Genomic DNA, 11,251 nt, shown 5'->3' on the forward strand with positions numbered 1-11,251 from the left:
AATCCATTACCAAAGCATTTCCATCATTCCAATGGGAATCCTGTACATGTTAAGCCTTACTTTACCATTCCTTATCCCCACTCCATCCCTTGGTAAGTTATATTCAGGTTTCTGACTCTTTGAGTTTGCTTATTTTAATTGTTTCAAATTAGTGAGATCATATAATATTTGTCTTTACTCTTAATTCACTCTACATGATGTCTTTCAGGTTCATCCATATTGTTGCACGTACCAGGACTTCATTTCTTTTTACGGCTGGATAATAGTCCATTATATGTATATGCCACGTTTTATTTATCCATTCACTGGTTGGTGGACACAATTAGCAATTGCAAGTAATGCTGCTATAAACATCAGTGTGCAAATATCTGTTTGAGCCCCTGCTTTCAATTCTCTGGGGTATAAACCTAGTGGTGGGATTGTTGGCTCATATGGTATTTCTCTACTTAGCTTTCTGAGGAACTGCCAAACTGTCTTCCACAGCAGCTGCATCATCTTACAGTAAAATGCATGAAGCAGCAATGTATGAGGGTCCCTACTTCTCTGCATCCTCTTCAATACCCGTCATTTTCTGTTTTTTTTAATAGCAGCTATTCTAATGGGTGTGAAATGGTATCTCATTGTGGTTTTGATTTTCATTTCCCTGTTGGCTAATGATGTTGAGCATCTTTTCATGTGCCTTCTGACCATTTGTATTTCTTCTCTGGAAAGATACCTGTTCAAGGTTTTTGCCCATGTTTTAATTGGGTTGTTTGTCTTCTTGTTATTAAAATGAAGGATTTCTTTATAAATACTGGATATTAATCCTTTATCAAATAGGTGGTTTTCAAATATTTTCTCCCATTCTGTAGGTTGTCTTATTTTCCTGATGAAGTCCTTTGAGGAACAAAAGTTTTGATTTTGATGAGGTCCCATTATCTATTTTTTGTTGTTGTTGCTTGGGCTTTGGTTGTAATGCCTAAGAAACCATTGCCTAAAACAAGATCTTGAAGATGCTTCCTTACAGTTTTTTCTAGGAGTTTGATGGTTCTAGCTCTTATATTCAAGTCTTTGATCCATTTTGAGTTGTTTTTCGTTTATGGTGTGAATTATGGTTCTTTGTCTTTTTCTTTCTTTTTTTATAACTTATATGCAGTGACTAGATCTTAAATGTACATTTTGATGGGTTTTGACAACAGATGTACCCACATGTATTAGTTTTCTATAGCTGCTATAACAAACTAGCACAGTTTTAGTGACTTAAAACAAGTGTGCTATTTTATAGTTCTGTAGGTCAGAAGTTCAAAACAGGCTTTAGCAGGCTAAAATCAGTGTTGATAGGGCTGGGTTCTTTTCTAGAGACTCTACAGAAGAATCTATTTCCCCACATTTTCCTGCTTCTAGACTGCCCATACTCCTTTGCTACTGACTCCTTCCTCCATCCTCAAAACCAAAAATGTTATATTTTTCTGTCCCTTTTTCCATAGTAAATCTCTCTCTCTCTCTCACCACAGGTGGGAAAGTTCTTCCCTTTTAAGGACTAATGTGATTAGACTGACTATCTCTGGATAATCCAGTATAATCTACCCATCTCAAGGTCCTCAATTTTAATCAAACCTGCAAAGTCTTTTTTGCCATGTAAGGTAACATATTCACAAGTACCAATGATAAAACATGGTCATCTTTGGAGGTCACTTTTCTACCTACTACACCATGTTAACACACACCCCAAGAAAATTCTTTTATGCCTTTTCTAAGTCAATCTTTGCCAATCCCCAGAGGCAGCCTCTGTTCTGATCTCTATCATCTTTGGTTAGTTTGGTCTGTTCTGGAACTTCATATATATGGGACATGAATGTTCTCTTTTGTGTATGGTTTCTTTCTTGCAGCATTAAGTATTTGTGGTTCACTTGTGTTGCTATGTATATAAGTTGCCCATTTCTTTTTGTTGATGAATAATATTCCATTGTATGACTATACAGAAATCTATCCTTTTCTTGATGAATATTTGAATTGTTTTTAGTTTGGGTCTTTTATGGACTTTTTTTTGTGCAGGTCTTTTGGGGATGCATCTTAATTTCATATCATCAGATAAAGATATGTTTAATTTTATAGGAAGGTGTCAAGCAGTTTTCCTAAAGTGGTCATACCAATTTAAATGTTTCCAGCAATGTATGAGAATTCCAGTTGTTTCTCATCCTTGCCAAATTTTGTATGGTCAATTTTTCAGTTTTAGCCATTATGGTGAATTTTTTTTTTTAATTTCTCAGGAAAAAAAAAAGAACCAAAAATTTATTCCTCAAGCAACCAATAAAATGCAAAATAATCTTCAAAAGATTAGTCCAAGTTCTATGGAGTAAAAGCTTTGTCAGTGTACATTAGCAACCTATTTAAAAATACTATTATATTATCTCAACTTATACGCACTTTAAAAAATTAATAACAGTTGAGCATCAATTTAACAAACTTATTGATTTACCAATATATTCTAGGAAACAAATCTTTCTCTATCCTGTCAAATTGTATCCTAATAATTGACATGTCTTGAACTTACTAAATACTTTTCTCTTGGTTTTTCATCATTCTCCTACTTCCTGAAGATGAACTGTGTTTTATTTATTCGTCTTTCTGACTCTAATGCCTAACACAGTGCTGGGCACATAGCCAATGTTCAGTAATACTGTTGAGTGAATAAACAAATAAGTAAGCCTATTAATTGAAAGCACAATTTTGAAAAACTAGAATTACCAATCTCTCTTTTGATATAAGATCATAGTTTCAAATTTGTGCTGAAATGTTCTTAATTTGACCACAATTGCAAATTGAATTGAAAAAGCACCCCTTTGTTATCCTATTCTTTGTTTGTGGTAGAAGCAGTTTGCTTAAATTAATAAAATTAGCATTTATTAAAAAATTACATTCTCCTAAGCCTCAAGTTTTCTATCCACAAGGTTATAGTTTAGATGTGATGTCATATGACTCATAACTTTTGAGAGAGATGTTTTATGTTTCATACCATGGTATCAAATTCTACGACATTTGGCAGCTATCTCAGGAGGCATGTATGAATTCCATTAGAAGTCAAAAACTCTGGATTAAATCATCAGGTCTCAAACTCAATTTAAATGTAACAGAAGTGCCTAGCTGGTTATCCCTGGAGATCTGTTACTAGGATTCAGGGATTCTATTAAAGTGCTCCCAGTAATGTATGTGTGATTGTATGTATGTGTGCAAATGTACATTTTTCAAGGGGGATGGTCCATAGTTTCCATCAGATTCTCAAAAGCCAGTAAATATGAAAAGGTATAGAACAGAGTTAACAGATTTAATATTGTGGCTATATTGACTTGTCAATTATGACAGTGTGTAATAATTTGTGGATGCATTTAAATTATTAACTTGATTTTTTTCCTGAGTTAGTGGTTGACTGAACAGATCAAATCAAGTTTCCTGTCAAAATGTAGGTGCATCCACCATCATCATTGACAAAATGGTCAGAAATTACTCCAGAGAGCAAATATCTCAGTCATGCAGGAAACAACAAAGCTTCACCTTTTCTTACTTTACAGTTATGTCTTGAGTTCAAATCATAGTACTTTTTCTAAACGATCCCAAAATATCTTTTCAAATGCCAAATATGCCCAATCAGAGCATATTTTTCTGTTCCTTGAAATATAAGAAATAGGATGGTTTTTCTTAAACACTTCATAAAAACTGAAACCAAAAGCATTCCAATCTATCAAGGAAAATAATTCCCCATTTTAACTATGAAACTCCAGTAATCCCTGTTAGTAACAAGATAAATCTAGGAATACCAGATGGAACCTCAAATTTCAGAATGGAGGAAAAAAAAGAGTAAAACAAAACAGTAATCACCAATCAGAAGCAAATTAAACTCTCTGGGTTCTTTCATTTCAGTCAAACTTGAGACTTGATTCAGACAGAAGTACAAGGGGAACACAAGAAACAATCCTGTAGAATACAGTTTTAAGACATTCTTTGTCTATTGGAAGAGTTTGTATTAGAGTGATCTAGTGGAGTTGAAATCATCCTCAGATCAATGACAGGTGAAGGAGTCGGGGTTGGGTGTCGAAGGGAGTGAGAGGTGATCTTGAAATGTTTGCAGGAAGTAGATTTTGTACAATCTTTTAAACAGTCACTTGGAGATCATTCTAAACATAAGTCACAGTTCCTTAATTGCTTTTTGTTTCTTCAATTTGTTTAACTATATGTAGCAGTATGATAAAACTTCTCATAGCAATATTGGAATGAAGCAATATATTATATATATGTATATAGAAGGTTATATGTTTAACCTTTCGCCCTCATCACTTTAGGCCTCCCTCCCATTACTAGAGTCTTCATTTTAGAGGTGGGACACCCAACACCCAGCAATATAATGGGTGTGTGCAGAGTATATTGGAGCAGTACATGGCTGGACTGTTCATTTTGAAACTATCTTCCACTTTATTGCCAATATTATTTAACATTTTGGAAGTGGACCAACTTCATCTTTGGGGGCATTTAAAGAGCTGGCTGTGTTTCCCTTTAGTCCTATCAAGGTGGAATTTTCTAATAAATAATAAAGCTTTATAACATAAGCTGTTGTCCCCATAAGTTCCCATATCTGGATAATAATGTCTGAATTAACCTGTTCTTATTTCTTTGCCAAATCAGATGGCTCCTTTTTGGCCATTTTGCTAGTTCTTGATGCAATATGTTACACTTATTACTTCCTTCCTGGAACTCTCCTCCTTTGCTTTCTATAATCTTAATTTCCCTTGACTTTCCTGAATTTTAACAGTCTCTTTATAGCCAGTTCCTTTTTCTCTATCTGCCATCACCTCTGGTCCTCAGTGCTCAGTTTGTTCCTCTGCTCTTTAAGCTGTATACTTACTCTTCTTGAGAACTTTATTCTCTCTATGCTCACAATTCCAAAATCAACATTGTCAATAAACTCCTCTGCAGTCATCAGTGCAGATGTTATATGTCCAGCTGTCAGTAAGAATGTTCCTGTCAAGAGACCCTGCAGCAACTCAAATTCAAAATGTCTAAAATTACATACAGCAACTTAAGACAGTAACATTTTTCAAGTGTTAGTCTGGCAAGATGAAAAAAGTTTGAAAATATGCATTCTAATGAGAGTGTGGAGAATCAAATCCCTTTGTGTTCTGTGGGTACAGATGTTCTGTGGGTACAAATTATTTAGAGCTCAATTTGGCAATATTTGTCACCGTTTAAAAGACATGTATTAAGGTTTTAAAACACATTTTATTTAACACAGTTCTTCCACTTCTAAGAATATATGTTAGAGATAAGTGTTCATAAATATATACAGTTTCACTCAAGAATTTGCTTTGCAGAAGTGTTATGCAGTTGAAAACAATATTCTTAGCAACAAAAATCCTACAAAAACAAACTTATTAAATTAGTCAAAATACTTATCAGCACAGAACTGGCTAAATTTCGTTCATCCATACAATGGAATACTATGCAGCCTTTAAAAAGAATAATGTATATCCAAAAAGTTTTATTTTAAGAATATATTATTAGGGCAGGCCATGGTGGCTCAGCAGAAAGAGTTCTTGCATGTCATGCTGGAGACCCGGGTTCAATTCCCGGTGCCTGTCCATGCAAAAAATAAATAAGTTAATTAAAATAATATAATATATATATATTATTAAAGTCAATATAAATAGCAATGTGTTATTTATGATTACATTTGTATAAAAGAAATTTTCACTAAAAGATACATAAGAAATGGTTGATAGTCATATTTTGAGAATGGGATTGAGAAGAGGAAAAAGAAGATTTTACTTTTGAATGTATACCATATTGTATTATTTTATTTTTGAAAACACAGTTTTATTGTTAACATTTAAAAAAAAAATCTTTCCTCCTACAAATCCACTTCTTTATTTCTCTGATTTTGTTCACATTAGTCTCCTGTTACCCTGACTTGAGGATTTTAAATCAGCCTTGATTCCTCCTTCATTTTTTTTTCCTTTTTTTTTTTTGATTTTTAACTTTTTTATTGTATAGTATAACATATATATATATATATATATATATATATATATATATATATATATATATAAAGCAAAGAAATAAAAAAGCAATAGCTTTCAAAGCACTCTTCAACAAGTAGTTACAGGACAGATCCCAGAGTTTGTCATGGGCTGCCATACGATCCTCTAATATTTTTCCTTCTAGCTGCTCTAGGATATAGGAAACTAGAGGTCTTGAATTTTTCTTTATCATCACAGTCGACTTTTTTTGTGTGTGAGAAAAATAACATATATACAAAAAAGCTATAAATTTCAAAGAAACTTGCAAAAGAAAACAACACCAACAGCAACAACAAAATTTCAAAGCACAGCACCACAATTAGTTGTAGAACATATTTCAGCATTTGACATGGGTTACAATTTCACAATTTTAGGTTTTTACTTCTAGCTGCTTGAAAATACTGGAGACTAAAAGAGATATCAGTTTAGAGATTCAGCATTCCTATTCATCTGTTAAAACATATCTTCTCTGTATAACTCCACCATCAGCTTTGATCTTTCCATCCCTCTCTTTAGGGGTATTTGGGCTATGGCAATTGCAAACTTTTCATACTGGAAGGGTCTGTCACTACTATGTGGTAGGGAGATGGAACTCGCTGATGTTCTTCCTCCTCTTTTTTTTTCGCAGGGGTAGGCACCGGGAATTGTACCCGGGTCTGCGACTCAGCGGGCGCGATTCTGCCTGCTGAACCACCACGGCCTGCCCCTTCCTCCTTCATTTTTAACTTCCTCGTTGAGTCACGAAATCTCCCTCATCCTCTACAGTGATTAACATACACAGACAAAGTGCATTGTTGTACAGAGTTTTAGTTTCTTAGGCTGCTGAAAGCATATACCAAGAAATAGGTTGGCTTAAGAATGGAAATTTATTAGCTTACCATTTTGAGGCTGAGAAAAATGCCCAAATCAAGATGCCATCAAGGAGAAGCTTTCCTCCTGAAGACCAACTGGTGGCCATCCTTGACTTCTCTGCCACATGGCAAGGCACATGGTGTTGTCTGCTGGTCTCTTCCTTCCCCACCAGGTTTTGTTGCTTTTTAGCTTCTTGCTTCCGTGACTTTCTCTCTGTTTCATCCTGTTTATAAAGGACTCCAGTAAGACAATTAAGACCCATCCTGAATGAGGTGGGTCATACCTTAACTGAGGTAGCCTCATCAAAAGATCCTATTTTAGTACATGAAAGAAGTTGTTGAACTCAACATAAAGTAGAGAAATTAAAATTATCTTTTTAGTCTGGATTTTTTTCTGCCCTGCTTAGATTTTAAAAGTATAAGTAGGGGGTGCATGGGTAGTTCAGTGGTAGAATGCTCACCTTCCATGTGGGAGACTCAGCCTCAATTCCCGGACCATGCATGCCCCCCCCCCCCAAAAAAATGTATAAGCATGGATTGCCAATTCCACTTGATGTAAACAAAGCTTTTTATAATATATATAACTTATTTTTATTGTATCAGTCCAAGTTCAGAAACTTGCGGTAGGCCAGGTCCAGATAATTTCATTTCACCTGTAAACTGTATTACTTTGTAATTTTCAAAAGTATAATATGTTTACAGATGTGTCCTGCATTTAGTCTGCCTTGTTCCCATTTTTATTTTTGTTGGGTCTCCTGCTTGCTTGCCAAATGCTGGGATGCTTCAGGTCCATGTACAATGGAAAACAGAGGCATCCTTGAGCTTTAAAGCGTTTGAACAAACTGGAAAATACAACATACCACATACTGAAGTGAAATAAGTCTGTGTTTTTCTGTTTTTTAAATAAAAATTTTCAAAAAGTTAAGAAAAAAGATCCTTCTTACAATGAATCCACACCCACAGGAATGGATCAGACTGAGGAACATTCTTTTCTGGGGTACATGCAGTTTCAAACCACCACAAATAGTATAAAGCTTATAATTAAGAATTGACTGAATATACTGTTTGGGTCATTTCTTTAAAAGAAAAAAAAGTATGGCACTAGCCATTTGGTTACAAACACAACCCTACTGTTACAGCATTGTTCTTATGGGAAACTCAGATTTGACTCACAATCTTTTGATTTATTATATATTTTTGAGCAAGGCAACAAATCGTAAGTGTAAGGACTGCTTGTCCTAGTATTGCTATTTATCATCATTGTATGTTTGTTGAATTCATTATATCATTATGAAGAGATTGAATACTCAAGTACTGCCAGCTTAATGTATTCTTAACCATGCAATCAAAATTTTAGAAACAGTGAGGGTGGAATGCATAAATCATGGGCAATTATGTATAAAATGGAAGGAAAAATGAATCTCTTTATTGAAAAAGCAGTTTTCTTGACACAATTCATTAATATTAATTAATATCTGAATTTAGGTACTTGTAGTCAGTGCTGCATTGCTCTATTGAAAAAAAAAAAGGAATCTGGGTTCCCATTGGCTTTTCTCTTTTACTCCAGTAGCATTAAAAAATGTTTTTTTCATGACACCCTTCTAATCTCAGCTAACGCAGCAAAGAAAGGCAGCCCAAATCAGAGGACAGAATATTGTTAATTCTACATTCTTTTTTTAAGAAACATAACTGTTAGCTAAAAAATTCATTATTTTACACATTTAATTTACATTACTTATCAATGCCAAATTTTATCTTTTCTTCTTTGCGCATCTAGAGAGTCATGAAAAATCTCCAAAGTGAACTTGGTCCCATTACATTTTCCCTTCATTCTCCAAAACAACTTTGTCATAAATAAAGGTCATAAAAACTTTCTCACAAATAAACTTTGTCATAAATAAATAACTATATAGTCCCTTTTCCAGAGACCAAAGGTACAACTATATAGTCCCTCTTCCACAGCCCAGACTCAGCAGGAAGATTTAGACTCTTTTGTTAACACTTTCCTGGCTGAAAATGTTCCTTGTTGTCCCTATTCTTTCTTTCCCGTTGATTTGAGAAAACCCCTTTTCTCAGATTGACATTCTCAGGCATTTTTTTCTCAATGTTTATAAAAGGAAAACCTTTGACAGTAGAAAGTGTGAATTGGGCATTTTCATATCTATTGTGCTTTCAGGGGTACTACTGGCAAGATATCTGGTTCATATGACAGAAATCAGGACCTCACTCCTTTGATGCAGTTTTCTAAAATGTTTGCTGTGATTTCTTTATTATCATCCATCCATCCAACATGGATTGACTACATAAAATGTGCCTTCACTTCAATATTTCCCCAAGTCCTATGGTAATTTTTTGTTTTATTTTGTGGCTTTGGAGAATAAAGCATTGTTTTCAAACTCAACAAAGTTATGTAAATGATCATTATTATCTATGTTCTTACTTATTTTAAAATATAAAATCTAAGGGTTTAGGGATAGATGAATCTCCTTGACAAAAGTTCATGCCCTTAGAGAGCCAGGGAATGGTTTCCCCTTCATTTTTCCTGCTGACCAGACTTGAGATTAGGTGATTAGCTATTTTGGACCTGGTATATATAGGTTTACACTCTAGGGATTTAGAATGGTAAGATGGAAGGAAGCAGGATTCCTGAAACCATGAAGACCCCATACCAGCCTCAATATCTACTTGTGTAGTGGGATGTATGGTGGTCACCCAAAAGATATACCCTTGTCCTAATCTCTGGAACCTGTGAACGGGACTTGTTCGGTAAATAATTTCTTTGCAGACATAATTAAATTAAGGATCTCAAAATGAGATTATCCTGGATTATCTGGGTGGGCTCTAAATCCAACAACAAGAATCCTTATAAGAATCAGAAGAGGAGAAGACACTGGCATACATTAAGGGGAGACCATGTAAAGACAGAGGGAGAGATTAGACTGATGCAATATCAAGTTAAGAAAAACCTGGAGCCACCAGAAGCTGGAAGAGGCAAGGAAGAGGAGGCAGACGGACTGAATTATGTACCCCGCCTCCCCCCAAAAAAGACGTCTTCTTAAACTTTATCCACATTCGTATAGGTGTGAATCCATTTTTAAATAGGACCCTTTGTGAATAAGGGCCTCTAAGATCCTGTTAGTTAAGTTGTGGACTCATTTGTGAATAAGATCTTCTAAGATCCTATTTATGTGTAGCACAACTGAATTGGGGTAGGTTTGGATCCACATTACTGGAATCCTGTAACGAGAAGCCAGAAGTCAGAGTCGGTGGAAACCAGGAGAACATACACAGAGAGAGAGAGAGCACCATGGGATGGGAGGCAGAGAAACCAGCCACAGAAACCCAACGATTGCAGCATATTAGTACCAGGATGCTACTGATTTGGGGAGAAACCATGGCCTTGCCAGTGCCTGGATTCTGGACCTCTATCCTCTAAAGCCATGAGACAATGAATTCCCATTGTGAAGCCAACCCGTGTGGTATCTGTAAGAGCAGTCCTGGCAAACCAAGACAGAGATGCTCTGCTAGAACCCTTGGAGAGAGCTTATGCTTGATTTTGGACTTCTATCCTCCACAACTGTAAAATAATAAATTTCTGTTGTTTTAAGCCATCCAGCTTGTGGTATATTGTTGTGGAAGCTCTAGGAAACTAATACACTTGTTTTTTTAATTGAAGATACTACCTTACATCATAGTCTTATAGCTTGTTTGGGTAAAGAAGTTAGCTTCATTAATCCATACTGCTCAGGGTTTCTCAGAAAAGTTTTTATGGTTGGATTTTCAGCTAATAAGGAGACTGAATCAGTATCAGAATTAGTGAGCATTTTTCCCCTGCAATTTTCTGGTATGGCTCCAATTTGAAATAATCTGTCTCATTTTTCCTGTAGTGCATTTGAACTTGTAAGACCCCATATTCTTACTTTTGGGTTGGGAAAATCCAGTATACTTACTGAAGCAGTTAGCTTTTGACTACAATCAACTGAAACCCCAAATCAAATAAGTTTATGTCACTGAAAGAGCTGAGAAATACACTTCAGGTGAAATTTAGTCTGACTTCATTTCGTTGAGAATTTCTTGGCTCTGCTGTCTTTTGTCATCTCCACCCTCAAGCCAAATTTTCTTCATAAGACCTGGGTCAGAGATTATTTGTTAGTTCTAGCTGAATTCTTAGTTGGGTCCATGATTCCCAGCAAAAGGCCACCTTTTCAAGCTCCCTTGTAGCAAGATGTGGCCAGGTGACCAAGTCTGGCCAACAGGATATGAGCAGAAGGGTTGTGCACAATTTCTGTGCTTGCCTTTAAAGGAAGGGGCTATGCCCTTTTTCTACCCCTGTCCTCTTTCCCATTGGATAGA

Source organism: Tamandua tetradactyla, chromosome 1, assembly GCF_023851605.1.
Source record: "Tamandua tetradactyla isolate mTamTet1 chromosome 1, mTamTet1.pri, whole genome shotgun sequence".
Taxonomy (NCBI): Eukaryota; Metazoa; Chordata; class Mammalia; order Pilosa; family Myrmecophagidae; genus Tamandua; species Tamandua tetradactyla.